This window comes from Lissotriton helveticus, chromosome 2_1, assembly GCF_964261635.1.
Source record: "Lissotriton helveticus chromosome 2_1, aLisHel1.1, whole genome shotgun sequence".
Classification (NCBI taxonomy): Eukaryota; Metazoa; Chordata; class Amphibia; order Caudata; family Salamandridae; genus Lissotriton; species Lissotriton helveticus.
In genome coordinates this window covers 2,019,411,437-2,019,426,378 of record NC_136059.1, presented here as the reverse complement: position 1 = coordinate 2,019,426,378, position 14,942 = coordinate 2,019,411,437, and the positions used below count along the sequence as shown (strand labels likewise).

Genomic DNA, 14,942 nt, shown 5'->3' with positions numbered 1-14,942 from the left:
ACCTCTGGTAACAAAATCACACTCGGTAGAAAACAATTCAGAACAACAAACTGAAATAATAGCGTTAAAAATGGCGCTTGATATTGCCGATCGCGAATTCCCGACACTAATAGGGTGCGATTCGCATTACTGCGTCAAATGATACAATAACGACTTGCAGAAATGGGTTGAAAACGGTTACAAAGATGACAAAAGGTGCCACAATCAAGCAAAAGTCGCTTTGGGAACAAGTAGTTATTTTACAGAAAGAACTACCAAAGACTCACGTGATTCACTCACTGAGTCATGAACGTGATGGCGTTCACGTTTCAGGGAACTCATCGGCTGAGGCAGCCACAGCGGAAGCAACTAAATCGGCATCCGTAGCTAGAAAAAAGCGTTCAGGAAAATACATAGACGGGGAAACAATGCTGGCAGTAAAAACGTCATCAAAAGGCGACGGTGCAGCGCTACCCGTCAAATATCCACTCAATTATACATACATAATCGATGCAAACTCCGTTCCTTTTGCTCAAATCCCTGGAGTGGGGGACAGAGTGATTCCAAACACGAACAGGAGAGTCTTGTTAATAGCATACGCACACATGGGTGAGGGTCTTAGACACCTTAAGATTAAGGAATCTCTGGAAGAATTACAATCAATATACTGGTGGCCAGGAATGAGCCTGCAACATACCAAATTTGCAATAAACTGCCCAGACTGCAACAGAGATCGCAGTGGCGAACGAGACGGTGTATTGCCATGGCATTCCGCTTAAGATAGGATAAGGCTATCTACATGCAAAACCCAGTAGGAATAATGCGTCATATTAACATATAGAGACTAGATTCACTTAAAATGTAGACCCCAGCTCTCGGCTGACGCCAGAACTGTTATAAAAAGATTCGCGAGTCTATAGCGGCATATACGCTATTGGCATGCTACATTCTGACCAGTGTCCTGCTTTTAAGCTCTCGAGCTTGTGGGGAGGCAATGGCCTGCATGGGCATTGCATTGCGGGACTCTTATCACTTCCTTCCTGAGGGAAATGGGATGGTGGAAAGAAAAAACCGAGGCATAGAGCAATCTATAACGGCAAAGGTATTAGGTTCAGGGGCTGGGTGGGTCAAACATTTAATAAGTGTCCAACGTAGTCTTAATAATCTGCCAAGAAATTCTCTAAAAGGTCTCAGTCCGTATGAACTACTGTTCGGGACTAGAAGGCGAATCCAGGACCTCGATAGTCAAACTTCAGTGGTGGAAGGAAAATGCTTTGATATCAAAGATCGTTTGGCTATTTTACAGGACTTAAATGAAAAAAGAAAAAACCTGAGCAACATAAAGTTGAAACAACAGCCACTGAAGAGAAACCACCTGTCCCAGCAAGGCCTGTCTGGATTCCAAAGATTGGGGATCTGGTCAGAGAGAAAATCGCGGTGAAGAAGGAATTTGGGCCTTCGTACAGAAAAGCAGTACCTGTCTTAGCTATCAACGGAACAAGATCAGTTGTACTACCGCCCCTTGCTGGTAAAAAGGAGAACCGAGTTGTATCCATCGACCTGGTTAAACCACAATCATGTGGCCAATAATAAGTAGTAGGCCAAGTGGACTCCCAAGAAGTAGCAGAACACCAAAGTTTTCTACAAATCAAGAGGTTCAAACTGAGAGACTAATCACATTTGATAAACCTACAGTGAATCAACAAGGACTATGCAACAAAGCCATGTAACTTGAGCCTCTTGAAACTCAAATTGCAATGAATTCATCAAGAAACACCAGTCTACAATGATGTAGCCACAGACTATGCTAATGAAACTAAGAAAATTCCAAAAGCAAAAAGAAATCCAGAAGCAATTGAAACAATTGACAGAAATGCATCAGGCTACTTCATCAACTTCGATTACTTTTCTGAGGATCCGAGCGAACCTGAGGAACAGCCGACAACATCAAAGACTTTTAAAGACAAAGCAAAAGAACTCTTTCATCAACTCAAAGCAACCTATCGGAGTTCTCCATGGATTGAATTTTGGGTGGCGCAAGGTGTATTTGTCCTCATACTTTGGCTCATCATGGTACTATGCTTGGGACATTTCATTGAGGGAAAGTATGTTACAATGGACACAGCAAGTCAGAATATCAACTTGGTCCTAAAGCCACACAAGTCTTCACACATCCAGAAAAGAGAACTTTCTTCAGTAAACTTCACAGCCAATCCTATACCCGGTGGGGTAGCATGGGACAAAACAGATTATGACATATATGGCCCGGTCGAGCTCTTGAAATATCCTCATCAATTTAAGGTTTCATTAAGTGACTTTGTAAAACCGAGCACATTCTCTGATGATTGGGACTTTGAAAGTATTAATGATATGATATCAGACTTAGTTATGTCAGCAAAATTTACAGAACATGATTTACAGGGTTCATCTAATTATGACCAAACGTACTGTTACAACCACTATGCTAACCATTATTTGCATAAATCTGCTCAACCTAGAAATGTTTTTAATTATAATCAATGGGAACATTGTGCAACTCCACCAAAAGGCAGTTCAAAAACATTTTATGATAAATTCCCATACTTCTCAGGGTTTAACACAAGTGATGCAGAAACATTTTATTTCAAGCTGTTAAATAAGACAGGAATGAATACCATGCTGACAAACAAAATTAATCTATTCAGAAACATTATTTGAAAAAATGAATACATTTGGTTTCGATTTCTGGAACAATAATATTGAAACGAAAACCACCTGGGGTACCAAAGATTGGCAGGTCCAAGGTATAGAATCATTATTTAGAGCCTGCATGATCCCAGAACAAAATATATTTTTGAATGACACAGTTCAACAGACAACCTGTCTTGGCTTAGCCAAAATAAAAGACTTAAACAAACAGTCTATTCCAAAGCCAACACCTGACAGTAATAGCACTACAGATGTTGAGATAGACGTATACCATATTTCAAACCAAAACAGAACACATCTTGATTGGAAGAAATGGTTGATCTGGCCCACAGACACAAATAACTGTCAAGATAGATTCCTGAACAAAATACAGAGGTTCAAATTGACCAGGCCAGACCCTAGATACTCCCAGAGACAACATCCAGGGATTGTAACAACATACAGTGTAGGAAAACTCTGCCTCGAATGGCTATAGACATCCACACTGGCAGAAATTAAGCAACACTTGACTTTACTTAAAGAGGGTGCTGACTTGCGTGATTTCATTATGGGACCACGCAAACAGCGTCAAAAACGTTTCATAGCGGCCTCTATATATGCAGCTTACAACGAAGCTTGGAAAGAAACTCAAATTGAGACAGCAGAGAAAATACGGGAAATTGACTGTATTAATTTGGAAAAATCACTTTCTGTTGTGGACAATGGGTTAATGACTGTCTTCCAGAATATATTCACTGGACAGTATTGTATCATCTGCAATCGATATAATAGAGCAGGACTTACTGATGTTGCAACACGGTCAGTCTCAATTGCGTTCTATTGTACAGCTTGGCTGGACGTTACAAAATCTGCGTTCAGGCTACGTGCCTTGGCGTTTAATCAACACAACGTCATTATTCTCTATCTATAACTTTACTGATACACAAATCAGCTTGGCACATAAGGGAGCAGAATATACAATTCTGAGCATTGAAAAACTCGAGAGATTACCATTGACAATGTCAGAACGACCTGTCATTGAATGGATAATACACGGAATCATAACTATTCCGATAACTTTCCAATTTCGATACTGCCAAAAGTATATACAGGCAGGCCAGTATGAAAGGTTGGGTAAAGGATACATTAAGTCAACATGGAAATTACCTTATACACACACATGTTATAGTGAAAAAGGACAGAGTGTATTTCTTAGTGGTAGTAATTGTGAAAAATCACTAAGTGGTATACTTCTGTGTCAGGGTATAAATTTACATGGGGCCTGTGAGGGGACTTCAAATAACCTTTCATGTCAACCAGCTTGGTACACCTGCAACTCGAATAGAGCCATTCTTTAGACGGCTTTCTAACGGGAGCTACATTCTAATTGTGGACCACAGATGTTGTGGCTTGGTGCCAGGAAAAGCTTATCTGGTAAGCGTGAGTTCCATGGTCACTTGCTGTATGCAAGTATTATATCCAAACGACACTCCAGACGGGGAGGGAAATATTTGGCCCAGTTTGAAAATCTCTTCTATTTGAATTGATACTTTAAGCAGAATGAAGTCTGTTCTTCTACAGACGCCTGTGCCCTTGACGTCATCGAAAGAAACGTATGATCTCCAAGTTGCAAGGACAACGACAGAGATACATGCATTATTATCAACAAATTGCCCCCTAAATTTCGCAGAAATGCTAAACCAAATCTTAAACATTTCAGATACGAATGGTATCCCTAGTGTATTTAAGACAGTTTTTTCGGGACTGTTGACACCATTCAAAGCAGTCCTGGGAATTTTTCCTAATTTTGTCCATTCTGTCTTTGGCGGACTTCCACTCCTGTTGGGACTCGTGGCAGGCATTTTATTTTTGATACTCCTGCTTCGTTATGGCAAGCCATGTCAAAGACAAGACTCCAGCAACAATGGAAGAAACAATCCTAGCTATACGCTATCGGGACCGCATAACTAAAGTCCTTGGATTAGCCCGGCTACGAGATCTGAATATGACCTGGTTTCTTTCATTCAGAGCCACCTGGCAGAATTGTATCTTACCTGTGTTAAGATGTATGCTGTGCGGCGAAGAATGCGTGTTGGACACCTGTCTTTCACTACAATCAGAAGTACCATTGGATACAGATACTTTGCTATGTCCAGTAAAGGCTCATGCATCGTGTTGTCCCCCGCGGTTACCTATCCTGATGACGGCATTCGTGGAAACTTCACCACTACGATTGAAGGGTAGTGAAGTACAAGATGAGAGCAGCATCAACCAGGTACGACCTTCTGTAAGCAATGCTGATCAAAACAACGATGAAAGCGATCATGCGCATGACTGCATGGTAGCGGCATTCTCCAACTTGGTCGAACTTTCACCTGAGGCAATAAACTGTTTTTTTTTTTTAAGTCTGTCTGAAATGATGTTTTCCCTGAACAAAAAGAATAACTTTAAGCAAACGAGCACACAGCGTTCCCTGAACTCTGAATTTGGCCTTCAGCTTTGAAAAACAAAAGCTACTGGGACTATTTGGAACGGTTTTTTTTCTTCTTCCCCTGAAAACGAAATTATTTTTTCCCCAATTCCAAAATATTTACTTTTTTTGGCACTCATTCTCTGCTTAAAGTAGAACTAATCTTAGAGAACAGAGCTTCTATTTTTAGGAACTCTAGAGACAATACATTACCTCAGCCTCTAGCATATTTACAAATAACTGTATTTATATGTGATGAAGTGGTCTCGAACTTTTTTCTGTATTAAGAGCCATTTCATGTGTAATTTCGCTAAATCATTCAGCTGATATATACATTCTATTCAATGAAGGATTACTCTGCTTGAAATATTGTACCTATACTCATTTTCGTGTATTTCGCATATACCATTTCAAACGCAAGAAATGTATTTTGGGGTGGATCGGTATATACATGCACTATTAGATATGTTTACTATTGCTTAGATTAGTAATTATGGACATGAATTCGTGGAGTGGGTGTAGTGTGTTTATCTAGGTACCTGTATCGATATTCCTATTCTTTGCCCTTGTCCGGTTATAAATCAATAATATCCCTACAACGGCATAGAAAACCGTTTCATAAATTAGTCATAGCGCATGCTGTCACATTAAGCAAGCACTTTTCCTCCAGCCCCCTAGAAAGCACACCGAGTTCTTAAACAAATCCAAGCCTCCAGCAACCTGGGAAATCCCCGCCTGCTATTGTTTTGATTTCGTCCGAGAACTCCTGTAGAGCACTGTAAGAACGACCAGTTCTTAGTGACATCTTTATTGACGTCTTATGTCCATCCTTACGTCAAACCCGGCACCTTTCAGGTATAAATATACCAACGCTGCCTTAAGCAAACACACGGTGGTGGTGAACCTGGAGCAGCGACTACTTGCCAGAGAGCCCTGCTGATGCGAGAGCCCACGGACGCTGCCCCTCCCTTTTGACGCGCTGAGAGAGACGCTGTCTTCTCTCTTGCCGAGGAATCCAGCTTCCAGCGTTTCCAGCTTGCCTTTGCGGGTGACTGGGATACAGAGTCCTGAGAAAGAGATACCAGCCCTCCTGCCTTCTAATACCCATGTACTGAGCTGTCTAAACCCTTACAGAGAATTCTTGAGTCAGATTCTTGGCAAAACAAACTTAACTTAAACTGCTACTTACTTACTCCCTCCCACGTATTAGGCTTAGGTCAGGTACACCGGGGTAGGCGTAGTTAGAAGCACCAGTTGAGTACGATTAGTCAATGTATATATGTATGTATCTATTTTATCCATTTTAAAGTATCATATGGCTAAGAAACCATATCCATGCTTTTACAGTATTATTTCATAATCCTGCTTTTACTATATGCATTCTACTTAACTCTAAGTATTGCAATTGTAGCGATTCATTTCTCTTGTATGAGAAAAGAGACTGCTCAATAAATAACACCTTTTATTGAAAACGCTTGTCTCTTCTTTTTCTCTGCAATCTGGTGAAACTAAGTACGCACGTATTGACTGAGTGAAATAGCTGTCTTTTGTTTTCACACGACTCTAGAGATACACTCTTAATCAGGGAGAGCAAAGTTGTCATGTTTTATGGTTGTCAGAAACTAAATCCCTTCTGGTCTATTCAGGGAGGTTAAACTCCTCCTCGCCTATTCGAGAAAGTTTCTAGTGAACTCTGAGGTAGCTGGCACAGAAAACTTAAGTCTAATATCGTCAGTACAGACCTAGTTAACCTCAGTCCTACTGCTATACTACTGAAGATATTATTCCAATGCGCAGAGCCTATTGGGAATATAGGAACTACACTACAGTACGAGGCAAGTTTATAGCGATATCGGCTGCAGACAAACTTAGGAGGGAGAAGAGAGAGCCTACCCCTACAGATCAGTGAGCTAGAACACATACATCAGAGGACTGGTTATTCCAGGACAGGGCAGTAGCAGGTACGTCATGGATAAAGAAGGTACACAGACCACGGAGTCTTTACCTATTCGACATTACACAGACTACGACATTGGATCAGTCTACAATTAAATACAACCGTACGACATTTCCGTCGCCCATGACCCGGTTATCTGATAACCCGGACTTTGAGCTAGGAATGGGGACGTTTGCGGCCTAGCGCAGCACTGAGTGCCGCACTATGGGTCATTTTTTTTTTTTTTAAGTTGAAGGTGTAGTCTTGTTTCAACAAATCAAAGCAGACTATGACATCCCAGAAGCAGAGCGTTTAAGGGACCTACAGCTTAGACATTGGGTAGTGCAGCCACAAAACAGACGCTGCACGACCCCATCTCACTCTCTACGAGCGATGTCTCCTATCAAAGACTCCCGATAGAGGACCGATCTCTGACTAATATAAGTTACTGAACACTCGGAACAAGCACATATACAAGGCAGGGCGAGGTAGATGGGGGAAAAAAAGTTATGGGAGATCCCTAAGCAATAAAGATAGGGAAGGTATCCGTCATAGAGCACGTCACACTGCCAGGAATATGGCTCTTACAGACACGTTTACAAAAGTAGCAACTTGCTGGTACTACACACCTGAGAGAGTACATAAGATCAACCCATCAGCAAGCACAGATTGTTGGAGAAAATGCGCTAAGCAAGGTACACTGGTACATCTATTGTGGGAATGCCCCCAAATCCAACATTACTGGACCCAGGTTTTGGATGAAATTGACAAGCACCTCAAGACCAGACTACTTAGATTTCCTGCACATATTTTGATCCACTGAAGTCTAGGAGTGGGGGTTTGATAGGCATTGCTTTGGGTACTGACATGCAAAATATCCTTGCACATTGGGGAACCCACCAAACCCCTCCCCCCCCCCCCCACACACACACACACACACAGGCTGGTTAACCACGTGGCATGTACTAGGATTCGAAAAAATAACTCCTACACTTGCCAGAAAAGGCTAGGACTTTCGTAAATTATGGCTTCCCTTCCTGACCTTACTGACACAGTAATTCCATGAGCTCATGTGCCCCAGATATTTGCGCCTACTGCGTTTACCGAAGGAAGGGGTGCCATCACCCTCGGAGTAGCAATGTTATACAGCTACACTATAAATTTTCTAAGGCCTGAGCAAGGTTGAATGGAGGATGTGTGGTGGTGGCTGGGTTGGGAGTTTTTGTTTATCCATAAGAAGCCGGCTTATATGCTCTCAACGCAGGGCTCTGCACAGCCCAGAAATGTGCCAGGTTGCTTGCTTGTGTATGTTTTGTTATTTTGATTGAAAACAGCAATAAAAACCTTTGAACCATAAAAGTGCACTCATGTACCGATTTAAAAAAAAAAAATGGAGTAAACCAGCCCAGGGCTCATTTCTGGAACACTAGAATAAGCCTTTGCATGGTTTCCAGTTACATTTAAACTCAATTTAACATAAACTTAAAAGAAAGACATATTCACTGCAAAAAGACAATTCCGTGCAGAAATCACAACCTGTACCACTGACTTTTTTTTATTTATGTAAAAAAAAAAAAAAAAAAAAGAAGAAACCTGATCCTACCGGTCTAGATTCAGTGAATAAATCGACGATTCTTTGACAATCAACCATCCTCACCTCAGACAAAAGTCCATCATGACATTATTAAAACAGTAGCCAAGATGGCGACGGAGTGAGACGTTCTCTGCGTTCCCTCCGGCGCCGAATTTAACAAAGCACCGAATAGCACCCCCGGAACCGTGCTTTGACCGGTGGTTCTATTGCCAAAGGGCACCGGAGCGTTGTGGCTGAGTGCTGGTGGCGGCGCTGGTCCCTCGAAGCGTCCCGAGAGGAGAGGCGCGCTCTTGGAGCGGAGGCGGCGGAGGGCCTGTCCGACGCCGGGCTGCAGTAGAAGGGAGGCCGACAGGAAGTGCAGGCAGAGCGGTCGCAGAGAGGAACTGCAGGTCGGCCCGAGGCCTGGAGAGGCACCTCGAGAGCTTCAGCAGCCGACGGGATCCCCGGAGGTCGGCGTTTGCCCCGCTACCCCCTTCCCGTGTGTCGAGCTGTGTGAGCGGCGGCGGAGCCGGAGGCTGACTGCGGACCGGCGGAGCAGAGTCCCTGCAGACCGGAGGGAGGTGAGCGCCTGGAGGCGGCCGGGGGGCTCGGGGCCGCGATCTGGCCCGTGAAGGGCGCCGATTGAGCCGGACTGCTGGGCCGGCCTTACGAGGGGACGACATTGAGCTCTGGCCGGAAGTGAAGACGGCCTGGTGCGGGCTAGGCGGCCCCCTTGAGTGGGACGATTGAGGATTGCGGCCGCAAGTAGCTTCCGCTTACAAGGCGACAGGGACGGCGGCGGTCTGTAGTGGAGGGGGAGGCGAGGCATCTGGAGCCTCTGCTGCGTCCTACAACTTGAGTGAAGCTTGACCTGGAGGGCCTGACCGTGCAGCGCCCCGGGCGCCATTACCTCGCGGAGCAGTGGCCCGAGCGTGTGAGACATTCCCTGGTCTTTGGGGGCACGCGCACAACTGACCTGTGGCCTGGTGGGGGCTGCCGCAAGATCTGGAGGGCTGGCCGTGCAGAGGAGTGGACCTGCGATAGCGGCCCTGACACATCGAAGAAGGTCCCAAGGGGGCCCCGCCTCGGTCGCCCCATCTCGTGGCCGGCGATTGACGCTGTGGGTTGTGGTCACCGGCGATTGGTGGTCGGACTGGGGAGACGCACACGGCCGGTCTTGATATGGCGAACACCCAGAGGAGGGGGAAGACTAACAAGGATGGCCTGTCCAGGGGCTCCCATCTTCCGCCATCGCCTGGGGGGAGCTCCTCCTCCGCGTCGGGAGACGGTGAGGCGCCGGTCACAAAAGCGTTCATGACGGAGCTATTTGCTTCCATTAAAGATGACATCTCAGAGCTGCGGTCCCAGCTCGCGTCGGACCTTAGGGAGGTGAGGAGAGACCTGGATGGAGTTGGCGAGAGGGTAGCCACCCTCGAGGACCATGATCTTCCCTTGGCTAATGATGTACATCAGCTGCAACAGGATGTGCTGCGTCTTAGGGAACAGAATCTGGACCTGCAGTCCCACGCGGAGGACCTGGAGAATCGCTCCAGACGGAACAACATCCGTATTAAGTCGGTGCCTTGGGACGGGGAGTCCGGCGATCTGAGAGGCTATGTACTGGAGCTGTTCCGGCAGATCTTGGGTGACGAAGAACTAACGGATGTTAAGATGGACAGGGCCCATAGGGTTGGTCTTCCTAGGCGCGGGGGGGGCCCTCCGCCTGACATCCTTGTTTGCGTCCACGATTTTCAGTTGAAAGAGCGCATTCTGAAGAAGGCCCGGGAGGCTACGTCTATCCAGTTTCGTGGGCACCACCCGCAGCTGTACCAGGATTTGGCGGCTTCTACTCTACAGAAACGGCGTGAGTTTAGACCAGTGACTGCCTTCCTGCGGGACCGCAACATTGCTTACTCCTGGGGCCACCCGTTCCGCATCATATTTCGTTGGAACAACAGGCTTGAACAGATCAGGTCCCTTCAAGTGGCCATGGATCTACTGGGGATCGACGGCCCGGATGCTTCACCTGGCGATAGGAGTCCCTCTGCTAGGGGCCGGCGAAGGTCCCCCTCCTGGCACAGGGTGGGCGGGGAGGGGGGGAGGAGGGTGCCTGACAGGCCCACCAGCATGCAAGAACGGGTCGACGCGGTGGCCTCGGTTGCCACTGTCACGCTGTCAGCCTCTCAACTTGGTTCCGGGGCGGCATGATTTCTGACGAGGATTCTGGCTGGCGCCGGAGGGGCGCACCCCTGCAGGTACCGTGGGTTCGTGTGTACTTTGTGAGAAGACACCCAGGTACGAGATTCGTGGGGGACATCGGCCGATGTCTCCTAGCCCTCCCAAGGAGGGCCCCTTTGGACTTCTGATGGTTTGTGAGGGGGTTTCCGGGGGGGGGAGGGTCTTTGGGGGGTTGTTTGGGGTGTTGGGGTTGGGGGGGGGGGTTGGTGGTGACGCAGTCGTGCTGTGGATGGTGTTGTGTGGTGCTGAGAGGGAGAATGGGAGGTGCTGTTGGTATGGGGGATGCGAGGCGGGTGGGCCTGGGACTCGAGGTTGGGACAGTGGGGCGGAGGGTTGGCGGGACCCTGTTCTTACCATGGGTTGTAACCAGGGCATCTTACGGCAGGGGTGGAGGGCCTGCCCCCGAGTTATACAGGATTCTGTTTTTTTGTCTCCCGATGCCTGTTAGCATAGGAACCTGGAACGTTAAGGGACTGAACTCTCCACAGAAACGGCAAAGGGTGTGGAAATATATAACGGACCACCAGTTAGATATAGTGGGTCTGCAGGAAACTCACCTTACACGCGCAGATGAGCTGCGTCTTAAGCATAAGGCATACCCTCTGATATACAGAGCCTCTGCGTCCACAAAGCACAAGGGGGTGGCCCTTCTCTTCCGTGCTTCGCTGCGTTTCCAGCCTGAGGCGATTCGCACAGACAGGGAGGGCCGCTGGTTGATGGTGAGGGGGCTGGTTCAGGGGCGGCTCTGTACCTTTATTGTGCTGTATGCTCCTAATACTGGCCAGAATAAGTTTTTGCAAGATTTGTTGCGTAAAGTGGGTGATTTTGTTGAAGGGCAGTTGTTCATCATGGGGGACTGTAATTTGGTGTGGGACGGAGAGCTGGACTGTTCTGGCTCTCGCAGGGCGGATACTGGTGTGTTCTCAGAGGTGTCACGGCAAACGGTTGAGGGCATGGGGTTAGTTGATGGGTGGCGGTCTCTACATCCAACGTCCAGGGATTACACGTTTTTTTCTCATGTGCACCGCACGTATTCACGACTGGACCATATATTCCTTAGCCAGGCTCTTAGAGGAGATGTCCTTGACTCCACCATACTGCCCCTCTCGGTCTCGGACCACAGCATGCTGGTGCTTACACTGCGCTGGTCGCCGACAGGCTCCGGGCAACGGAAGTGGTACTTCCCGGCTTCGGTGCTTCGGGACGAAACTTCTAACAAGGCGCTGCGGGTGGCCATTAGGGAGTTCTTTGCTCTCAATCCACCGTCTGATACCTCGGTGCCCAACACGTGGGATGCCTTTAAGGCGTCCATCAGGGGCACTTGCTTGGGCCTTAACGCTCAGCTCAATAGGATGCGACGCAAGGAGAGGGAGGCCCTGGAGGCTGAACTGGCTACTCTCGAGCAGGCACATAAACTCAACCCCTCGAGGGTGACCCTCCGGCCTCTCACGGCGGTACGGGGGAAACTGAGGGCCCATTACAGTAACAGGGCGGAGTTCACCCTTCTGAGGTTGGGCCGTCAGTCCTACTCTTGTGGCAACAAGGTGGGGAGGCACTTGGCCCGACAGCTTCGTGACAGGCGAGAGCGTGAGTACATTGGAGGGATCCGCGACTCTGCTGGACTACTGCAGCATCGGGACGAGACGAAGGCGGCCATCTTTGGTCGCTTTTACTCGGACCTATACAAGGGGGAGCAAATAGGAACGGCTGCCCAAGAAGATTACCTGGGGCGCCTAACCCTTCCGCAGGTGTCTAAGGAATGGAATGAGCTCTTAGGGGCACCGATTACCAGGGAGGAGGTGCTAGCGGCTATTAAGAACTTGAAGCTTCACAAGGCGCCTGGCCCGGACGGGTACACTGCTGTGTTTTATAAATCTTACGCCTCCGAGCTCTGTGACTTCTTGGTCGCTCTTTTTAATGACATGGCCGCTTCTGGTTCCTCCACTGGCTCCCTGGCGGAGGCGATGATTACGGTCTTGCCAAAGCCGGGGAAGGATCCGACACAGTGTGCCTCCTTTCGCCCGATAGCGCTTCTTAATCTGGACGCTAAACTGTATTCGGCGATACTGGCAGGTAGGCTACAAGACCTTATGCCGGCGCTGATCCACCCAGACCAGTCTGGCTTTATCAAGGGGCGCCAGACGCATGATAACACACGTCGGGTGGTGCATCTGATAGAAAAAGCGGAACGCTTTCGTATACCGGCGGTCCTAGTAGGCCTGGACGCCGAGAAGGCCTTCGATAGGGTGGATTGGGGGTTCCTCTTCAATACTATGACTGCCTTTGGTTTTTCGGAGACCTTCATCGCTATGGTGAGGGCTAATTACTGCTGCCCCCGGTCCCGGGTTGCGGTGAATGGTCATATGTCAGCATTCTTTGCTCACACTCGCGGCACTAGACAGGGTTGCCCTCTGTCCCCCCTGCTATTCGCGCTGAGCATCGAGCCGCTGGCGGTGGCGGTGCGGGAGCATGAGGGGATCCGAGGTTTACCATTCGCGGGGGAGCAGCATAAGATTTCGCTCTTCGCGGACGATGTCTTGTTCTCTATTGCGGATCCGGAGAGCTCGCTTCCTTACGTCAGGGAGGCATTGCTGGAATTTGAGGAAGTGGCGGGCTTTAAGGTCAACTATAGCAAGTCGCACATCCTGAACCTTACCCTGTCGCAGGTTGAGAGGGACCGGGTGCGGCCGCTGACTCCGTTAGCCTGGGCCGCAGGTTCGATTGTCTACCTGGGGGTCCATCTGACACCGACGGTGGGCGGGCTGTTCCAGGCCAATTTCCCATCCTTGCTGGCGAAATCTCGGGCCGAATTGGACAGGTGGAAGCCGAAATTTCTGTCGTGGCTGGGCAGGATCCATGCCGTGAAGATGGTCCTCCTCCCTAAATTCTTATATTTATTCCAAGCCTTGCCTATCCCCATGGGCAGCGATTTCTTTCGGCACCTCAAGACTTCCTTACTGCGTTTCGTGTGGCAGGGGGGTCAGGCACGGGTGTCATATGCAGTTCTCCGTCGACCGAGATCAGAGGGTGGGGTTGGGCTCCCAGACCTGCAGTTATATTACAAAGCGGCGCAACTGAGAGTTTTGGTAGAGTGGTCGCAACAGACCTCCGAGAAACACTGGCTCCATATGGACCGATGCGTTGCCGGTAGGTCAATTTGGGACTTGGCCTGGAAACCAAAGAAGGACCGCCCCCTCAATGCATATATCAGCACCCCCACCAGCACGGTGTTGAAGGTGTGGGACTCACTGGCGGGAGATGACCGTTGGACCACATTCCCTTCGCCGTTTACGCCCTTGCATTACAACCCGGCTTTCCCGCCGGCGCTACATGAAGGACCGTTTGCGGTGTGGAGGGAGGGGGGGTGTCGGGCGTTGACCCATTTGTTCCATGGCCTGGACACCCTCACTTTCGCTAATTGTATGAGAGATTATGGGGTCCCCCAGACTGAGCAATTCCGGCATGTTCAGCTGCTTCACTGGGCTACGTCACCTGGGGTGGTGGAGGCGGCTACGAGACCGCCGACGCCGTTTGAAGCCTTTATTTTGCGGACGTCTGCCATGAAAGGGGCCATCTCCTTCATTTACCAGCTGTTGCTTCAATCGACGATATCTCCTCGACCTCGTTACATGGGGCAATGGGAGGAAATGCTGGGGCGAGAGGTCTCGGACGCGGAATGGTCGGCGCTGTGGCGCGATTTGACGTCCTTTAACCATTCCTTGCACTTGAGGGAAGCCCACCTCAAAACGGTCATGCAATGGTATATGTGCCCGACTAGGCTTCACCGCATTTTCCCGGGGACCTCGGATAAGTGCTGGAGGGGTTGCGGACTTCTGGGGGATTTCCGCCATATCTGGTGGGACTGCCCGGTGATCCGTCCGTATTGGGAGGAAATCCTTTCCCATATGAAGGACATTTTGACTTATCCCATTGATGACTCTATGGCTTGCGTCCTGCTAGGACTGCGTGATCCTGGCCTAGTCTATCAGACCAGGGCAGATAAAAAGATTTTGTGGCTGTGCCTCGGCGCAGCGAAGCTCACACTAGCAGCGGCCTGGAAGAAGAAGGAGGCCCCGGCG

General features: G+C 48.6%; 1 protein-coding gene across 3 annotated transcripts in view; it reads right to left on the bottom strand.

Moving 5' to 3' along the window:
- Positions 1-14,942, bottom strand: part of GLRB (glycine receptor beta) — a 268,016-nt gene that overhangs the window by 234,511 nt on the left and 18,563 nt on the right. Inside the window, exon 1 of one of the 3 annotated variants that reach the window (XM_078676983.1) lies at positions 8,656-8,747. The exons of the other annotated variants lie outside the window; for them this stretch is intronic. The gene's annotated coding sequence lies outside the window, so the exon portion shown is untranslated. Of the gene's footprint in view, positions 1-8,655; positions 8,748-14,942 lie in introns of those variants that run through there. 3 annotated transcript variants of the gene reach the window in all.